We start from the raw sequence: 20,996 nt of genomic DNA, 5'->3' as shown, positions 1-20,996 counted from the left end.
GGCTGCAGTAAGGTACCTATTTCTGCTAGTGATTTACAGCTTTCTCCGGGAATCAGGTGACTTAGGCATCTGAGTTTATTGTGGGAATGAGTTAGGCACCTGCAAAACACACAAAACAAAATCTGGCTGGAGGAGGTGGTGCCCACCTTATAACTTTTTAGCCTAATGTTTAGAGCACTCACCTGGGAGGTGGGACACCCAAGTTCAACTCCCGCCTCTGCTTGGTAGGGAAAAAAGATTTGAACTAGGCTCTCCTACCTCTTAGGAGGATGCTCCAACCACTGAGCTATGGGATAGTCTGAAATAGGGCTCCCTCAATATAACTAATTAAAGAGTAATTTGGGCAGGGGGACCAGACCCTGGGTTTTCTACCTCCTGCCTGGGTGTGCTAAGCACCGGGCTACAGTGTCATTTCTCATGCTCTATGACTCAGTGGCTCTTTAAGTATTTATATGCAATGGAACAGCTCCAACAGGAGCGATTGAGGGGAACACCTCCCCCAGAGTATCCCATAGCTCTGTGGTTAGGGTGCTCTCCAGAGAGGTGGGAGACCCCTGTTTGAATACTTCCTTCTCCTCAGATAGTGGTGGTCATTGAACCTGGGTCTCCTGCATCCCAAGTGAATGTTGTAAGCACTGGGATAAAAGTTATAAGATGGCCAGATTTTGAAAGGGACATGATCTGGTAGGTAGCCTCTGAACACACCTTCCGGATAGGGCCCTCCACGCAGGTTAGGCAACTGAATGCCTATTTTCCCTGGTTTGTGAATCACTCTGAGGACTAGGCAGGAGATAGGCATCCGGATGGCTAGAGTGAGGTAGCAGTGCCATGCCAACCTCAACGTGTTGTTTGTCCACAGCCACCTTTGTGCCTTGTTTTGTGCAACTCCTTACAGCACAGAAGGGCCTCCCAGTTCTGCTCTGTCAAACCACTTGTTGCTTCATTCAGCTCCTTCTTTAAGACTCTCATTTTCCATGATTGGAACATAGGCCTAGATGGAGTTTTTACCCTGAAAATGTAGGCACTAAGTGAGTTTAGGCGTCTCCGGGATTCAGCAGGAGTTTTATAGATCATAGTGGAGCCTAAATCTAGGACGTAGGCAACTAAGTCTGGGTTTTAGCACCTATGTGTGGGGTTTGTGTACCTAAGTACCTTTGTGAGTCTAGGCCAACTTGCTTGCACCAAACCTTGTATTGGTAGATGGTGTGAAAGTAGTGTTAAGGGGCCCAGCATGGTTCAGTGAATAGTGTTCTGAACTGGGTGCCAAAACAGTTGCATTCTATCCCTGGCTCTGACACTAACATGGTTTGTGACCGTGGGCAAGTCACTTAAGAGCTTTTAAAAACTTAGATCCAAGTGATTGATATAGGAGCCTCATTTCCATTGACTTTCTATGGGATTTAGGCTCTTAAGTCATTTAAGGCCAGTTTTTGAAAGGTATGTAGATACCTAACTCCCACTGAAATCAAAGGGAGTTAGGTGCCTAAATTATACCTTTTAAAAATCTGACCCTTAGTCACTTTTGAAAATTTTACTTTTCATCTCGGTGTGTGTCTGTTTCTGCATCTGTAAAATATGGGTAATGCTGCTTTCCTTCTTTTGTAAATTGCATTGAGATTTACCAAGGAAAAGGACTATATAATTATTATTTTTTATTGAGTTGCCCTGCCCCTAAATACCTGATTACTACCCAGTTCCACATTACAAGGAACTTATGTTCAAAGAAACCCACAATTGTTTTAACTTGCTCAGTTCACAACTGAAATCACAACTGGGAGATCATTTGTCTTAGCTCATCCGTATAGCAGTGGGAAAGCTTAGCAGCACTTTGTTCAGGTTTCCTAAAAGATCCTGTAAAGTGTTTTTGGTTACTTTTAGGGGCCCTGATACTTTGGTGTTAGATGGTTTACAAACGTTATAGATGACAACCCTTCCTGCAACATCAGACCAAATGTTCTTGAATTGTAATGGTGACAGAAGTGATCTGAAAGAAATACAAGTCTGCAGTTCCTACTTGGAAATTTGACATTTCAAGCTCCATGCACTATTTATTTGCCATTCATATAGCTGATTTCCTACCTGTAACTGATAAAATGCTTGAAACACATCATACTGCATTTTATTACTACTGTGTGCACTGCAGGAACACCTGAGGGTCTCAGGTGAGATCAGGTCCCCATTGTGCTAGGTACAGTACAAACACAGAGTGCCTTACCCCAGACATCTTATAATCTAAACAAACGGGAACCAGACAGAGGTGAAGGGACTTGCCCAAGGTCACCTAGAAGATCAGTGGCTGACCTAGGAATAGAACCCAGGTCTCCTTGTCTAATGCCCTATCCACTGGACAACATTGCCTCAAAGACTAGAGTTCAGATCCTCTATAGATGGTTTGCAAAGTAAGTCAAATATTATTTAATCTTATCAGTGATGCTGTTTTCCATTTCATATTTTGGGCATCCCCTTCAGAGAAGTGATTTATTTGCAAATGCATCTTCTTGAGACCTTACATGGTAAGGTAGATTTTTAACATCTTCCTGGGTAAACATAGCCAGATGTAGACTACGCAAGTATTACTGTTAGGTGTTACACATTAGTACCCATAATGGACTGTATACCTGGATTATATTGGCAGTGAAACTATGTAAAATCTGAGTCCTCCAGTTGAAAAGCCCTATCTACTGCAAAATATTATAACAACAAGGCTTGGCAGAACTTGGTTTATTTTTTGATAATTTTGAGGGATATCAATGTTTGTTTGAGTATTTTAAAAGATTTTTTATCTATTTACATTTTCACAGTTGTGCAAAATTATGGCATGTCAATAGGTGGATCACATAATTATTTAATGGCAGTAGATGTTGAGATTCAGACAATTAAAGCTTTATAACTGTTAAAACACAAATGGTCAACATTGCATCAAAATATACAAAGTAAATATCCTTAAATCAAACTCTAATAACTTCTTAAGCAGCATTTTTCCTTTGCCTATCTGTAAATTTAGATTTATTATCCACAGAAATTTGTCAGTTTGTGCATGTGTGTGGTAAAATCGACATTTACCAGTAAAAATCTCTAACCCTGCCAAGCCTAATTAGAATGTCAGTTACACATCTCTAGATGGCAACACAATGTTTGAATCAATTCTTCTAATTCTAAGAATTCTTATCTTATTGCCAGCTTGGTAGTTCTCTCTGTCTCAAGTGGCTCTAAAAGCCATCTGCACATGTTGAAAATCAAAGTACTTTCTGGTTTAAGTGGGGTTGCATTGTTTGTCACTCAGAATAAATCCCTCTATATCACTCAGTATGGTGCTTGATGAAAACAGCTAATGTTCAAGTTCAAACCAAAAGCAAAAGCAATTATTTGAAACCAGCAATAGCAGCCTGATATCACCTTCTCAGTTGCACCTCAACAAACCAACAAAAATATGCAATTTTTTCCATGTGTGCTGCCAAATCGTATTCTCACTCTAATCCTTGGGTGTTTTATCTTTGACTTAAATAGGAATGAGTTGGCCCTTAGTGGTTTTTGACTGGAAAGAATACAGACTGGGTCTGACCTTGCTGCAGTGGTTAGGATGGTCACAGATTGTAAGGGCTGTCTCAAAAATAGTTTTAATGGGTCTGATTCTCCACTCTGTCACACTAGGGTAATGGAATGGGGATTCAGGTCTACCACATTCGCTATTTTAGTTACTTGCTTTCTTTCCATTGCACTATGTTAGATTTGTGCCCAATTTCTTTCTCAGATTTTGGTTTTAGGCTGTTATTTCCACCCACCCCATTCTCTCCATATGGAACAGAATAAAGTTAAGAAACAACATTTTCAAAGAATAAAGACTTGGACGGAGCCCATGTTTTCTTGTGAGTCTGCTACAGCTGTTAATTTGTGGAAAACCTCAGTGGAAAGTAAGCAATATGGCAGCATCATTTTACATGAGAATTCAGAAATGGCCTCATTCCAAACCTTGGCTGATTTAGGCTCTTGGCTTTCATAGACAAAGCTTTGTGTAGTGTCATGCTTTTTAATAGCTGATGTTGATGCAGCTGTGGAAGGCTCTGATGTTCTTTAATGTGGAATTGTCGTCATTCAGTCAAACTCAGGTATTGTGGAGTTGTGATCTTTTGTCTTTGCTCATCAGACATTAGTGGGCAAGTCTGAGGAGGGCTGGGATGCTGTTAAGGGGGGAAAATCCCGTATAAATAGGTTCCCTCTTCCCCTTCTTTATAAATGTGCTGAAACCAAAATCTCACACCCAAACAGTCATGAACTTTGGGCAAGTTTGGAGGTGGATTTGAACTTTATGGCTTGGGCCCCCTCTACATCTCCAGGACATGCACATTCTTCTCTTTCTGTAGACATTATTCCCATCCAGTATTTGCCAGGCAGAGTTGGTGGCATATCAAAATGGAAGTACTTTACGGAATGGAGCAATGTCTTTTCCTTGGATGGACATTTTGTTTGCAGAGAGTCTATGGTATGCCGCTTAGTGAGGGAATTTTACAGTATACTTTTGGGAGAAATGCTGCACTTCTTTGGGATGGATTAGATGACCTAAAAAATGTTTTCCAGCTGTGATATCTATGTTGCTAATAAATGTCATCACAGCTGTTGACTTGGGGCGCGTCAATGGTAGGACTAAGAGAACCGCTTGAGATGTTGTTGACCATTCGTATTGCAGTGGCATCTATTGACTTCAGCCAGGTCAGGACCCCATTGTCCTGCCCAAACATCGAGTAAATGATGGTCCCTGCTCCAATGAGCTAACAGTCTCTAGAAACTGACTCAAAACTTTTCCCAGCCTGAAGCTGAATGCGTACCAACCCTCTTTTGGTGTTGGAAAAATGCATGGTTATTTTAATAATAGTCCTTTCTTGTGCACATCTTCAGTTCCTGATTCCTGGCTAGGACTGAAATCTGGAGTCCTGAAGTGCTGTGTGAAAGGCTGTGCTTGCAACCTTGTGAGAGAGCTGAGACTACCAGCTAAACTTTGTAGATTCATCAGACTCTCATATTCTGGGTCAGTTTCAGATAAGACTTTGAACTGTTAAATGTTTCTCTGAACCCCAAACAAGTAAAAGTTTGGGGGGTTCACTCACCACTGATGTGGCTTTCCTTTTGGTAACAGTAATAACACTTTATATAGTATGTTTCATCTGAAGCTCTTACCCACTTTTTGAAAGCGCTTTAAATATTATTTGCACTTTATCGTTGGGGAAGCTAAGACACAAAAAAGTTACACAGTGTATCAATGAAAGATCTGGGACTAGAATTCATGTTCCCGATTCCCAGTCTGTGCTCTAACCACTAGACAATCTGGTTATATTCCTCTTGGTGGTGGTGTTTTGTGAATAGGCATTCTCTTTCCAATGTCTTTTAAAGAAAACTCAGTTTGTATTAGTGTTGCCTTCTTCCCCATAACTGATAGATTGATTCCACTGTCTGTATGTAGCATCACTTCCTTTCCTTTCTGGACTTGGCTAGGTGTTATGTCTCTTGTCTTTAGGGTGAATTAAGGCAGCATTCTTTTATTCATGGGATCTCAGCCTCGTGGTCAGAGGGAAATAAAGTGTTGGGAAGAAAGAGGAAGCCAGAGATGGGCTGTCCCTTTGAGGAGTCTGGGAGAGGAAGATCAAGGAGTTTGGGGAATGGAAAGTACTCTGTGGATGGGCATGATGTTTTCTGGAGGCGTTTGAAATTGGGTAAGTCCACTACAGAGGAAAGTAGAAGCAACACAAACTAACCACAACCTGCCTTGAACTCAGAGAGAGGAGTATGGCTAGGACTGCTGGGGAGTGCACTGATTCAGAACGTTCTCTCCCTGACACCCACAAGCCAGGCCTGAATGGAGTTTCTTGTGGAAACCCAAAGATCGGCTTGCTCTCTCTTGGGGTGAATTTTCATTCCAGTGTCCAATTTCTCAGTGGAATAGGGCAGAATAATTTACACCTTCCGGCATCACACAGTGTGGTTCTGATCTGTAGTCTTAATAGGTAAAAATTTTTAAAGCACTTAAGTGACTTATGACCTAAGTCTCATTTTACAAAGTGGCTCAGACGCTTGAGAACTTAAGTTTCATTGAAAGTTGAAGGGTGAAATCTTGGCCTCACTGAAGTCGCTGGGAGTTTTGCTATTGGCTTTAGTGGGACTGGGATTTCACCCAGTGGCTTAGGTTCCTAAATCTCTTAGGTGCTTTTGAAAACCTTAACCAATTTGGCCTGTCTAATCCATGTTCTCTGTGGTTCTATCCAGTACCTATTTGTCTCGATTGCCTTAAATTTTATAAAATCACACAACAGCCATAATTGAATATCGTGGTTTGCTTTCAGTGACAGCGCACAGGTGCCAAAATATTCAGTAGCTCTCCTAAGAACATCTGCAACTTCTTTAGCGAATATTTTTACAGCTGGTTGTAGTTTTATTTATTTATTTTTCAATTTTTAATGGTACAAAATCCTGGACCCTGGAGGGGGGAGAATAGTTTCCTTTCCTCATATCAGAAATTAAATAAATGCCTGGAGATAGGGCGAGGAGGTTGTTTGTCATTTGAGAGAGAGAGAAAGGAAAGTTGCCCAAGTCAAAAGGGAATGCAAAACATGTTCATTTCATGGTTGTAAATAAAGATGGTCTGAGGAGGTTCTGCTTGGATCAGGAGCTGGATCCAAGTTTAGGCTAATGTTCAGGTTTGAGGATAGGACTTGGGTTTACAGACAACGGTGCTAAAACCATGTAAATTGTTCTTGTAAGGTTTTGGCCCCAAATAGTAGATACTATGAGATTCCTGCTATCTTGAATGGTGAGAATCTGATGTGATAATCTGTTCTAATACAGTTTCCACCATCTTGGGTGGAACGTGAGAATGACAGCGCTTCATAGATTTGACGCAGCACCAACCTGTAATGGCAGGTCATGGTCTAGGAATCTGACCTTGAACCCACTTGAAAATCAGAGCAGTTTGAATTTAAGGTTCTGATATTTGCCCTTTCTCTAGCTATGGATGCTTAGTTGCTCAAATAATGAAAAAACTAACAGTACTGTTCACTCAAACACTAGTGTTCTCTTACTCCACTCCGTTCTAATCCCAATACTAGCATAGCAACACATCCAAGAAATTGTATGTACATTAAACTCTAGGAATAATGTGCTACCACCAAATCTATTAACATTATGACCGAGATATCTTATGGCAAATTAATTTTTCATTTACACGTGGCACAGTCTTCAACTTCTAGTAGTATAGAATCCTTATCTTATGATATACACAGTACTGTAAAACCAGATAGTACCTAATAGTTGACCTTGTGGGATAAGAAACAAGCAAACGTACCTGATTCCAAATTCTGAAAAGAACTTGCTAAATCCCATATCACTAGTAGAGGTTTAGTTGTACTGGCAGTTCCCTGTTGAGAGCAGGTGAGAAACAGCACTGACACTGCCCTCTTCTGAATGCAACTTAAGCTTCTGGAAGAAATGAACAAAATTTGGGCTCACAAATTGTCCTGTGAGTAAGACGAGTAATGGAGAGTTGGTTTAACCTTTGTTTCAGGAACATGGAGTCAAATTCTATAGATGGACTCAAGTCAGGATATTTGAATCCAGATTAGATATAGAACTGAATTTCCCCATAATTCAGGGGACTCATTGGTAGAGTGAAGTTGGATCTGAGGTTCCTGTTCAGACCCACTTCTAATGAGCTTTGCTAACTGAAATGGGGCCCCAAACTCTTCTCACTTACACTGGTTCTATATTGATGTAACTTGCTTAACACCATCGAAGTTACTCCTGATTTACATATATACAAGTGAGAGGAGAATCAGTGATTTTTGTGTTCTAATGCCAATTGCATTAGAGTTTAATGGACCTGCTCCTGCTGAAGTCAGTGGGAGTTTTGCGATTAATTTCAATTTCTGAGTGTGATAAAACTCAATACAAATGTTTTAAACTTCCCAGATTAGCTCACTTGCTGCAGTTAATATTTTGTCCAGAACTTTTCTGTGATACCAAATACAGTTAAAACATCATATTCAATCAGCACTAGTTTTTTGTCCTCTTCCGTGCCAAGGCATTGCTCTGGTGCTAACTGGGGAATAGCACTGCTGTTAGGAACTGGGAACTGAGTGTAGCAGAAGGTCATCTTTTATGAACATTTGGTACATAAGATAGGTGATAAAATTCCAGACTTTGACTCCCTTTGGATAGAGGTGAATCACTAAGAACTAGACATTGCAAACATTGTGCGCCCAAGGGCGAATCAAGTGTGCGTGATATCCTTCACAAGTTCCTTCCTCCATCATTCAGGAGCATAGATTGTAGGGATTGGTTGGCCCAATCCCACGTCCTTTGCTTTATTCTGTTTCTTGTGCCATCATTTTTTCTAATACTTTGTTTCAAGACACTTTCCCTTGTGTCCTTTAGAAAGTAGCTCACTGATGCTGTTGCCTTACTCTCTCCAGTGGGTGAACTCAGCACAGTGTAAGTCATTAACTGACCAGGCAACACTGGATGAAAATCAGAGGTAGCTGAGGTTACAAGGTTAATATTCATACTCACATGCCACTTGCGTTCTGTTGCTGTTTGACAGCTTTGACTGTTGCTCAATGAAGTGTGATTACATCAAAGTGTCAATCTTATCTGCATTTCAGTTGTGCTGTGTCTGTCCCTATGGAACAGACTGTACTATGTAATTATATCCTTTCCAATAGTCCTCCTAGGGAATGACTTAATCTATAATGTAACCATCTGGTTACGAACACAGTGGCCTCATGGACCTAATAAGGACTTGGATCTTGCATTCAGTTATGTCATGTATGAGTATTGCTTGTTTGTGTATTTTCAGAAAATCTAGATAAAATATTAAAAGGGGGGGGGAAAGTTTTTCTTCATAAATTAGTGATGACCTCAACACACACACAAGTGGCAGAGCAATTGACAAATGAGGCAATGTCAATAAAATTAGCTGAAATTCTAATAAATTAAAGTAAAAGCAGTGGTAGCTGATTTATACTGCGCTCTGTGTGTGTGTGTGTGTGTGTGTGTGTGTGTTAAAATTTAATATAGATGGCTAATTATTTTTGAAGCCTATGATTCCCTAAGTGCACAGCCTCTCTTCACACATGTATGTGGCAAAAAGGAAACGTATCACACAAAATATTTCAATCTTAGGGCCAAATTCTGTCCTCAAAATTTCTGTGGACTTCGATTGGAATTTGTTGTGCAAAATGACAGCAGGACATTATCCAGAGCTTGTATACATGTACACCCATGCATTTTCCAATGAAATGTGTGTGGCTTTTCATGGTTTGACCATCTGCATAACATTTCATGTGGGCAGCAGCATCCACAATTATTAAAGAGGAGTACAAAGATCTGTGGTTAGGCATCAGACTGTTCAGAGCGGGACAAATTAGGAGACTTGGAATTTGGGTTTGTTTGTTTACTTAGAAGTCCTAGACCAGTGAAATAAAATTAGCTTTCTATAGAGCTGTGCGAGGAAAACTTGGCACTGCTCGCAAAACTGATGAAAAATAATGTTCTTGACAGATGAATATAAATCATGGCTTTCTTGATATAAAATATTGGCTGGCAGATACAGGGTCAGGTATGGGAGAATGTATGCATGTGGAAACTGCTTTTGTTTCAAGAATGACCAAAAGAACATGAAGCCTAATATGGTAAACTTGAAATCTTGGCCTTAAAATAAATAAATCTAGAACTTCACTGTTGAGGAGGATGGGAGAAGTAACAACTTCAAGAAGTAACAGAGGGGTAGCCATGTTAGTCTGGATCTGTAAAAAGCAACAAAGAGTCCTGTGGCACCTTAAAGACTAAGGGTATGTCTACACTACAAGACTATTTCGAATCAACTTAATTCGAATTTGTGGAATCGACCTTATGAAGTCGAAGTTGTGTATCCACACTAAATACAGTAGTTCAACTGTGTGAGTCCACAGTAACGGGGCCAGCGTCGACTTTGGAAGCGGTGCACTGTGGGAAGCTATCCCACAGTTCCCGCACTCCCCGCTGCCCATTGGAATTCTGGGATTTCCCCCCAATGCATGCTGGGGGGAAAAATGTGTCGAGGGTGGTTTTGGGTAACTGTCATCATTGAACCGTCAATCACGCCCTCCCTCCCTCCCTCCCTGAAAGCGCCTGCGGGCAATCTGTTCGTGCACTTTTCTGCTCAGTGACAGCGCGGGCGCCACAGCACTTTGAGCACGGATCCCACTGCAGTTATGGCCGTTGTCAACTCCTCGCACCTTATCGTCCACCTCTTCCACAGTCAGCTGCTGAGAAATAGGGCTACTTTTCAATGGTGCTGCGAGCACTGGTGGACCATGGGGGACGTTTTACCAACATCAACGTCGGGTGGCCAGGCAAAGTTCATGACGTGCGTGTTTTCAGGAACTGTGGTCTGTTTAGACGCCTGCAGGAAGGTAGTTTCTTCCCGGACCACAAAATAAGTCTTGGGGATGTGCAGATGCCTATAGTGATCGTCGGGGACCCAGCCTACCCGCTAATGCCCTGGCTCGTGAAGCTCTGTGCAGGCGCCTTGCACAGCGACAAGGAACTCTTCAAGTACCAGCGAGCAGTGAGCAGCGTGACCTGTGACTGTTCAGTTTCTTTACAGAGAAGCTGAATCTGCCCCTGTTTCTTTACCAAGTGACTGTTGACTAGCATCTGCAGTTACATACCCCGCCCACCCTGCTTCCCCAACTTCCAACACACGTTTAAAAATAAAATACATGTTCCACTGTAACTTTACAAAGGTTTCTTTATTGATGACTTTGCGTTACAGGGTTGAAACTGGGACACGGACTGTGCTGGGCAGGGTGTGCAGTGATGTAAAGACCGCCTGTAAACTCGAGGAATGACAGGCTCCTGCTCCCAGAGCGGTCTGCAGTGCCGGACTGGATGTTTCAACGGAGCCTGCCATCCCTCCTTTTTGGGACTCTGTGTGCGGGGGCTATGTGGCCTTTTGGTGGGGGAGGACGGATACAGATTCCTCTGCTGCATGGCTCTGTGGTCCAGGACAGGGACCGTTGCATGAGATCTGTAACCCTCCTCCCCCGCTACAAAGTCACGTACCTCCCCCACCCACACAGAACCTGCAAACCACCTCCCATACCGACCAGGGTGCGTACTGACAGCAGTGTGTGTGTGACCTGCTGCTGATCCTGCCCCCATGTCTGTACCCTGGTAAAGGTGATTGTCCTGTCAAATTACCAACCCCCTTCCCCCCCTTCAAACACAGTCTCCTCTAAAAGAACATGACGGAAACAGTAATTAACAGAAAAGTATTTTTTATTATCAATTAGACAGTTAGGGGATGAAACTGGGATGGGGGCTTGGGTGAGGCGGGAAGGAAAGGACTTCTCAAAATTTAGGGTATGAGAGCTTTTGGGTACTTGAGCACTCTGCTGGGGTGCAGTGACAGTTTACACGGGCTCTGGCGCCCCTCCTTCTGGTTATTTTGGGTGAGGGGGGTATGGGACTTTGTGGCGGGGGAGGGCGGTTGCAGATACACTGCAGGGGGGCTCTGTCCTCCTGCCTGAGGTCCTGCATAACATGCACAAGGCGCAGGAGCATGTCCGTTTGCTCCCTCATTAGTCCAAGCAGCGTTTGAGTCGCCTGCTTGTCTTCCTCACGCCACCTCTCCTCCCCTTCGCTGTGTGAGCGCTGGTACAGAGAGAGGGTCTCCCTCCACTGGCTCTGCTGGTCCGCCTCGTCTCGGGAGCACCCCATAAGTTCAGCGAACATCTCGTCCCCTGTCTTTTTCTTTCGCCGCCTAATCTTTGCCAGCCTCTGTGAGGGGGATGCTGTGGCGGGTCTGGAGAGAGTCGAAGCTGTGTGATGGGGAAAAAGGGAGTGAATTCCTTGCAAAGATAAATTTTTGCGAACAATGAACACAGTCTAGTTTGTCTCTGTGAATTCTGGGTTGAGATCCCAGTGCCTGATGGGGCAAAAACCATTTTCGCGGGTGGTTCTGGGTAAATGTCGTCAGTCATCCCTTCCTCTGGGAAAGCTACAGCAGACAATCATTTCAAGCCCGTTTCCCCTGGATTGCCCTGGCAGACGCCACAGCGTGGAAACCATGGAGCCTGTTTTGCCTTTTGTGCCTGTCACCGTATGTGTACTAGATGCCGCTGACAGAGGCGGTCCAGCAGCGCTACACAGCAGCATGCTTTTGCTTTTGCATGATAGCAGAGATGGTTACCAGCCATATTGTACCATCTACCATACCATAAATTGGTAATAAGATGGGCATGGTTACCAGTCCTTTTGCACTGCACCATTTGCTGCTGTCATAAGTGCCCCTGGCTGCTCTTAGCCAGGGGCGCAAAAGCCAAAATTGGGAATGACTCCCTGAGTCAATCCCTCCTTTTTGGTATCTAAAAATAGAATCAGTCCTCCCTAGAATATGGGCAAGTGTACTAGAGAACCACTGTATCAGAGAACCAGAGAGCACAGCTGCTCTGTGTCAGATCCTGCATAGATTATGAGCTGTATGCTATTCACAGGGGGTGCTCCTGCAACAACCCCACCTGTTCATTCCATTCTTCCCCCAGCCTTCCTGGGCTACCATAGCATTGTCCCCCCACTTGTGTGATGAAGTAATAAAGAATGCAGGAATAAGACACAGTGACTTGTTAGTGAGAAATGAGTGGAAGGCAGCCTCCAGTTGCTATGATAGTCCAGATAGGACATTAAGGAGTGTGGAGGAGAGGAGCCCAGCATCCTGCTGCTAGTCCAGGGGCAATTGAATCTTTTCTTTACACATGAAGGGTGGGGGCTGATGGAAGCTCAGCCCCCTGTTGCTATGATGACGATGGTTATCAGCCATACTGTACCATCTACCACGAAAAATTAGGACCAGGCGCCCTTGATTGACCTTACCGATGCTAGTCGGCATGGTTACCAGTCCTTTTGCACTGCCCCATGTGCCAATAGGCTGATGATGAGGACGGGTACCAGTCATTTTGTACCATCAGCCATCCATAGCGTGGGGGGAGCAAGGATGTTGGTGTTGAGTGCTGCACCATCGCGTCTATCTGCAGCATTCAGTAAAGATAGGGTGACATGTAAAAGAGTCAAGAGAGGATTGTTTTCCCTTTCACTTCTGGGGGTGGGTGGGGGGCTGCGTAAATTGCCTAGCTATGCCCTGACCCACCGCGGACACTGTTTTTGACCCTAGAAGCATTTGGAGCTCAGCCAAGAATGCAAATGCTTTTCGGAGACAGCAGGAACTGTGGGATACCTTGCGTCCTCAGTCCCCCCTCCCTCCATGAGCGTCCATTTGAATCTTTGGCTTTCCGTTACGCTCGTCACGCAGCAGCATGCTGTGTCTCTGCTATGCCGTCTGTCCGGAGATTTTTTAAAAATACTTTGGACCAGGCGTAACATTACAGTAATTCCCCTAATTAGATGCAGGAGTCTCCGAGCGAGATCACCCTGAGGACGGTCACTGAAGGAGATAGAGGGCGCATGCTGCGTGAAAGCCAGCACAAACCAGGGCCCTATGCAGCCGTGCTCGGGGAGGCAATGCTCCCTGAGTAGCTCATGAAAGCCTTGCGCGGAAAACTGTGCTACCACGGAGCACCCAATAAGGCAGCTCTCCCCAGGAACCTCCTGCGGAGGCTTTTCGATTACCTCCAGGAGAGCTTCGTGGAGATCTCCCAGGAGGATTTCTGTTCTATCCCCATATATAGAGAGACCTCCTTTTCACATACTTCAGATTCCTGTTATATTAAGAATAAAAGTTTACATGGTTAAAGCACTTACCGACTGCTCCTTCCCCTGATTCAGGATCCGGGTTAATGGCCGGGGACGGTTGGTAGGGGATCTCCGTGACGGTGATGAAGAGATCCTGGCTGTCGGGGAAACCAGCGTTGTAGGTGCTGTCGCCTGCCTCGTCGTCCACAAACCCTTCCTCATCTTCCCCATCCGTGAACATCGCCGAGGAACTGGCCGTCGACACTGTCCCATCGTCAGAGTCCATGGTCACTGGTGGGGCACTGGTGGCAGTCTCCGTAGCGTCCGTTTGCCGCTTTGATTTTTTGGTAGCCTTGTCTGGGGTCCTTGATTTTCACGCGGCGCTGCGTTGCATCCCGGCTGTATCCTCTGTCTCTGATGGCTTTGGAGACCTTCTCGTAGGTCTTTGCATTCCGTTTTTTGGAGCGCAGCTCCGAAAGCACAGACTCCTCGCCCCACACACCGATCAGATCCAAGAGTTCCCGGTCAGTCTATGCTGGGTCCCTCTTTCTATTCAGAGATTACATGAACTCCTCTGCTGGAGAGCTCTGCATCGCTGCCGGTGCTGCTGAGCTCGCCCCGATGTCCAACCACGAAATGAGATTCTAACTGTCCAGACAGGAAAAGGAATTCAAATTTTCCCGGGACTTTTCCTGTGTGGCTGGTCAGAGCATCCAAGCTCGGACTGCTGTCCAGAGCGTCAACAGAGTGGTGCAGTGTGGGATAGCTCCCGGAGCTAGTAAGTTCGATTTGCATCCACACCTAGCCTAATTCGACATAGCCATGTCGAATTTAGCGCTACTCCCCTCGTCGGGGTGGAGTACCGAATTCGAACTAAAGAGCCCTCTAGGTCGAATTAAATGGCTTCCTGGTGTGGACGGGTGCACGGTTAATTCGAATTAACGCTGCTAAATTCGAATTAAAGTCCTAGTGTGGACCAGCCCTAACAGAGGTATTGGAGCATAAGCTTTGGTGGGTGAATGCCCACTTCGTCAGACGCATGTAATGGAAATTTCCAGAGGCAGGTATAAATATGCAGGCAAGAATCAGTTCGTAAAAGGATAAATGGACACAAGTCAGATATTAGGAATGGCAATATACAAAAACCTGTAGGAGAACACTTCAACCTCCCTGACCACACAATAGCAGATGTAAAGGTAGCCATCTTACAGCAAAAAAACCTTCAGGACCAGACTTCAAAGAGCAACTGCTGAGCTTCAGTTTATTCGCAAATTTGACACCATCAGCTCAGGATTAAACAAAGACTGTGAATGGCTTCCCAACTTCAAAAGCAGTTTCTCCTCCCTTGGTGTTCACACCTCAACTGCTAGAAGAGGGCGTCATCCTCCCTGATTGAACTAACCTCGTTATCTCCAGACTGATTCTTGCCTGCATATTTATACCAGCCTCTGGAAATTTCCATTACAAGCATCTGATGAAGTGGGCATTCACCCACCAAAGCTTATGCTCCAATACATCTGTTAGTCTTTAAGGTGCCACAGGACTCTTTGTAACTTCAAGAAGGCCTTTAGCTACCTCTGAGATCCTATAGTTCTAAATGTCCTTGCCCATTTTTAAGTCCTCAAATCACTGATGGCCATACAGCATCCTTTCTAGTCACTGGTTATGCAAGGTAATGGGCTCTGTTTAAACAAAGTTAATTGAGACAGCAGGCAACACCAATTGCCACTGTTGTTTGTTTATTGCATCACAGTATAGTAAAAACCAGCACCCATTGCCTTTGCATGTGGCTACATTCTACTACAAATACAAAATCAGTGAAGTTAAGGTCTAAAAATGACTGTTAAATTCACCTATGTATCCAGATGGAAAAATAGTCCAGAGGGGAGTTATAAAAGGTAAGTCTTGTACTGTGGCCCAGAGCTTACCATATCAGATCCTGGGGCACTTGGAGAGAGAGAGGCCTTCACCCTTAGATTCTGATCTTTCTCTAAAACTGTGGAGCCATTGACCTTGGAGAGCTCAACACCAGGAACTGATAGCAAAAGCAATCCAGCAGAAGATCACAGTAGTTGTGACGGCAGAGAGGGACAGTTGTGCCCGAGACCAATTAGGGCTTCATAGGTCCTATACCATAAAATAATATTTTACAGCTATATAGTGCTTTGCATTTTCAAAGTGTTTCACAAGCACAAACTCTCTAATACATAGATAGTCAATAGGTGGACTGTAGGCCAAATCTGTACCACCAGATGCTTTCGAATGGACCATGACATCTTTTTATTTACTTATTATCATTATTGTTATTGTGGTGTGAAAAATGTTTCTCTGAAGTCTGGATCTTGATTATACCTTGACCAAGAAATTTGGACTGTGACAAAAAATAATTGACTACCCCAGCTCTAATGCTTTTCCTAGCAAAGCAATAGGCGTTCCCTGGAACAGTGAGGTTCTATCATCACACCAGCTCACCAGAAAGCTGTAGTTTAGTTCATCTTCATCCTCAGCAAATCATCATCTGGAAGGACATCCCAGAGATGACTATTAAGTCCTCTTTATGCTTTGTCTTTGCTTAGTTATTTTGATAGATGGGACTGGGTCTCTTATCCATTTTTTTCTGCAGGACAAAAGTGCAATGTGGTGCCAGGAAGTTGTCACAATATTTTACTTCACACATGACCTTGTTGCTCCAACACATCACACTGGTGGTGGTCAATTGTGAAGCTACACATGAAGTCACAGTCTTCAATCATCCTCAAGCTCTGCAAGTCAGGCAAGGCTTGAAAATTGGGGCTGACCCATACATTTCAGGATGGCTGGCAAGCCTTGTCGGGTCACAGGGGCAACATTTCACCATTTGTTATGGCAATTCACATACATATGTGTTTTTTAGTGTGAGAAATATAGTCCGTGAAAATGATGGATTTTCCCAGCTTCTGCTCTTTAGTTTTTTGAGGGGAATTGGGGGTCAGTGAGAAGCAGAGAGAGCTGGGGGTGGGGGGGGGGGAGGAATCTTGCACTCTGGAGAAGGACAGAAAAATGCCTAGCATCTATAGGAGTAAGGGATACAGACTTGGGAAACAACAGGCTGGAGGAGTATGGTGATGGGAATGAAGCCCCCAAGGGATGACAATTAAGCTCCTATTCTCTTTCTGCATTTGATCTCCATTCTGTGCAAGGGTGGAAGGAAAGTATGCCTCTAAGGGAAACCTGCCTGTGTATTTCAAAGGCACCTATCACTGTGGTATCTGAGCATAATACTGTACATTTGATACTGGAGATATTTCTACTTAGTCTGAACTGGAATGGGAACCTATGAAAACTCTTCAGAGCCCACAGGAGAACAGCAAAATGATGATGAATCACCCCACTGGTTCAACAAGGTCCAAAAGCATATTTTTTTTGTTAATTTGCCTACCCAAGTCAAGACAAAGCATTGCATGCAGGAATCTCTAATCTTCATTGGGTTTATCTCTATATTAAACACGAGGCGGATGGTTGGATTGTAGAACTCTGTGAATAGCATTCAGCCAACTGGCAGCTTTATTCCTAGACCAGTCCTGATTTATTCACTGCCCATTATGGAAAAGGCCTGTGTTCCTGAAGTGTTTGTGTGTCTCCGCTATGGCTTCTGGCAACTGAGGATTTTTATTTATTTATTTATTTATTTATTTTAAGCGAAGCACAAATGATTACCCAGAGTCAATTGTCTCTGGCCTCCTGTCTGCAGAATCTCTTTTATGAAGTAAATGTTTATGCTTTCAGACTCCCTCCAGGCCTGTATAATCATTCAGCACATGGCAAGGCCCAAACTGCAGGATAAATCTGTTCTAGCAGTTAGCTATGTAGTAAATACATTCTCCAAAATCCTCAGTTAAACCACGAGAATTGGAAGGACACCAAACCAAAACATTCTTTTCACTTAGAGACTGTTAAAGTGACTGAGAAACTGGATATTTTGCAGAGAAATTGGCTCCCCCCCCCTTCACTGATTTTTTTCCTTGAAGTCTGGAGTGGTGGAATGAGTGAATTATTTCCTGGGGCAGCTGCTGTGTAACATCCAATACTTTATTCTTTGAGCTTGTAAAATAAGCAAATCAAAGTGAGAAAGTGGCAAGTTTCTCAGAATTCCTGGGAATCAGACAACGCTTGAGATTTCATGTTTATTTTCTTGGCATGTGCTAGATACATCCATCTTTTCTTTCAGCTACTGTAGGCTCCACCGGTTCTCACCCCTTTTCTCCAAAACAGATGAAATATATCTATGATACAGGGCCTCAAGGGGGGCTAGGCGGGAGGGAGTGGAAGAGAAAATGGTACAGAAAGAATACTTCTAGCTCCATGAGGGATGGAGATGAGAGATAAAAGAAGCTTTGTACATCTGAATCAAAGGGAATACTGCAAGACATCAGTTCTTTCTGCAAAAATCAGTTCTACAGGCAGATTTTCAAACCCTCAAGTCAGAGAAATGGGATTTCTGTAAAATTCAAATCTCTGATTCATCACAAAGTTCAGAGATGTTTGGATTTAGGGGACACATCCAGGTCCATCTCTATATATAACAGAAAACCCTGCAAAACCAGTATTGCAAAACATGCTATAGTATGGTGTGGCATAGCCTAAGAGTAACTATTATAGGACCAAATGACATCCAAAAATCGCCTATATAATTTTATAGATTGAATTTTCCTGTACTCTAAGCTTAACATTTTCTTTGCTGTTATGTACTCCCTGTTGAAAATGGAATGAGTGGGCAAGCCACAGGCTCACCTACCCCTTCACCATGATGATTGAAGAAACCTCTTATTTCACACATCTGTTTAAAAAAGTTCCCCACTCAGGTATGGAGCAGGAACAGGCAGAATTGTTGCAAAGTAGATTTAATTCCACAGTCGTCATTTTCATGTGTAACATATTTATACACACCAGGGCCGGCTCCAGCTTTTTTGCTGCCCCAAGCGGTGGGGAAAAAAAAAAAGAAAAACCCAATTGAGCTGCTGCCGAAGAGGAAGACAGGGAGTGAAGGACCTGCCGCCGAAGTGCCCCCGAAGACTGAAGCGGGCCGATTCACCTGCCGCCGAAGTGCCGCCACCGCTGACCAGGACGTGCCACCCCAACAACGGACGGACTGCCGCCCCTTTCTATTGGCTGCCCCAGGCACCTGCTTCCTTCGCTGGTGCCGGCCCTGATACACATACATATATATTTACACCTACTGCTCAGAGGACTCTGAGATGTAGGTGAAGATGTAACCAGTGGGGATGGAGAGAGAACTACAGTATTAAGACGACATTGAGAAGAGCATTAAAAAGATGTATGAATTCTGAGATTGCCAGCCCAGTTATAGACAAAAACTAGCATGGCATAAATGAATGATTCTCTTTATCTAAGATACTTTTCACCACAGTCTGTCTATCACAAATATTGAAGGGACACCACAAAGCAAGTAGCAGTGGAAAGGCAAAGTAACTTGAAAAACATAGGGAGGACCAGAGGGTTATAAGTGGGAGAAAAGGAAGGCGGTATGTGGGTTGTTCTGCTCTGGAACTGAAGCTGAAATCTGCTGCTGAATTGCCATCTAACATTTCCAAAGAGGGCAGAGGCAAAAGGACCTGCCCTGTTGCTTGCAAACAACTACTCTTGGATTAGCAATTTGAAATGCACTTACAAGTTGACTGAGACATGGCACTGACTCCACCTGCAATGTCCCCGTAATCTTCTGAAGAATACCTGCTATTATATACAGTTTGCTCAATAACATGATCCTAGTGGATGAAGTTAGAGGGGAGGGATCCAGGAGGTTGTGAAGAGAAAGCGGGATGAAACACAATGTAAAAATGTCAGCCACATTATGTAATGTTGCCCACAGGACATGTATGCTGAGGTATACAAGCCGTATACCTCCTATATCAAAGCCCTTGAGATGGTGATTCCCATGGGCAAGAATTAGAGGCCAAATGACTTATACAATGAAGTAGGTAATTTTTTAGTTTTGTAGACTAAATCTCCCTGCCTACTCCATTTAAATCACTATTCTGTTTTACAGTGTGGTGTTTATGAATGCAGGGGCCTCTCCTCAGATTTGGGGCACAAATGGAGTGTCAAATAGTTGACTGTGTACAGCATGTGCACACACCTACAGTCCAGCTACTTCCATGCAGTTCAACTGACAACCACAAGAAACATGCTGGCAGGTATAAACAAAGCAACGGTCAGGTCACAGGTGTTGGCAGCGTAGTATAACATAGCATAAGCATATTTGAATAAGACGCAAAGGCAGGGGATGGGAAATGACAAATATGGTTACAATTAAACTATTACATTGATAAAAACTCTCCCACATAATTAGGGTTTATCAAAAATCGAAAGCTGACATGGGAAGTAGAGCAATGTTAATTAATTTTGTAGAGTGTTTTGAGCTCTGCATGAAAAGTAGAGTTGTTTTACAAAATTATGTTAGCATATTCTGTAATAATAGTCCAAAATGCTGTCATTTAGAATAATATTAGTGCAGCATTTGGGATCATTGCTGTAGCATCCTGCAGTACTTTTTTTTTTAATTATAAGGGGGAAGTATAAATTATTATATTATCAAAGCAGAATATAATGAGGCATACACATTTTTTAAAAAGTGTCTTTTTTCTGATGCAGGTAGGTGTGACTTGAGCACAGAGACACGAAGAAATCAAAGTTCTTACTTGCAACACAGAGGAATTCAGAATCTTCTAATATCTATTCCTGGCTCTGCCACAGATTTGTTTGGATTTTCATATCTGTAACATGGGGATAAAACATTCATTAATGTTTGGAAAATGAACTAAGAGCTGGATCTAAAAATCGCTATAGTAGTGTGAAATATCATATTATCGCAAACAACTGATTGCCTCAGGAACAAATACATCCCTACATTCATGTAGATGGCCCTCATACTAAAGAACTGGTGAAAGAATTGTAAGAAGAGTCATAGAAAAAATTATATGGAAAGCTGTACAGAAAAATTGTATGGAAAAAACCGCCAAGGAAGGTTGTGAAATCATCTTCACTGGACATGTTAAGGCTAAGTTAGGCATCAGGCTATAAGGGATGGTTTAGGTGCCCCTGTGGTAGTTGAATACTAGTTTTTTGTCAATACTGTATATCACATCTGTTATTACTTTTCACTAGGGCTGTCAAGCAATTAAAAAAATTAATTGCGATTAATCACATTGTTAAGCAATAATAGAATACCATTTATTTAAATATTTTTGGATGTTTTCTACATTTTTCAAATATATTGATTTCCA

The 20,996-nt window shown here is 43.2% G+C and overlaps 1 long non-coding RNA gene across 1 annotated transcript in view; it reads right to left on the bottom strand.

Annotated features, from left to right (window-relative positions):
• LOC123367198 overlaps positions 1-20,996 on the bottom strand; it is a 50,182-nt gene that overhangs the window by 6,595 nt on the left and 22,591 nt on the right. Inside the window, exon 2 of the long non-coding RNA XR_006578350.1 lies at positions 20,412-20,486. This is a non-coding gene — a long non-coding RNA (uncharacterized LOC123367198). The remainder of the gene's footprint in view (positions 1-20,411; positions 20,487-20,996) is intronic.

This window comes from Mauremys mutica, chromosome 3 (assembly GCF_020497125.1).
Source record: "Mauremys mutica isolate MM-2020 ecotype Southern chromosome 3, ASM2049712v1, whole genome shotgun sequence".
NCBI lineage: Eukaryota > Metazoa > Chordata > Testudines > Geoemydidae > Mauremys > Mauremys mutica.
This window is presented reverse-complemented; position numbering and strand designations above follow the sequence as displayed.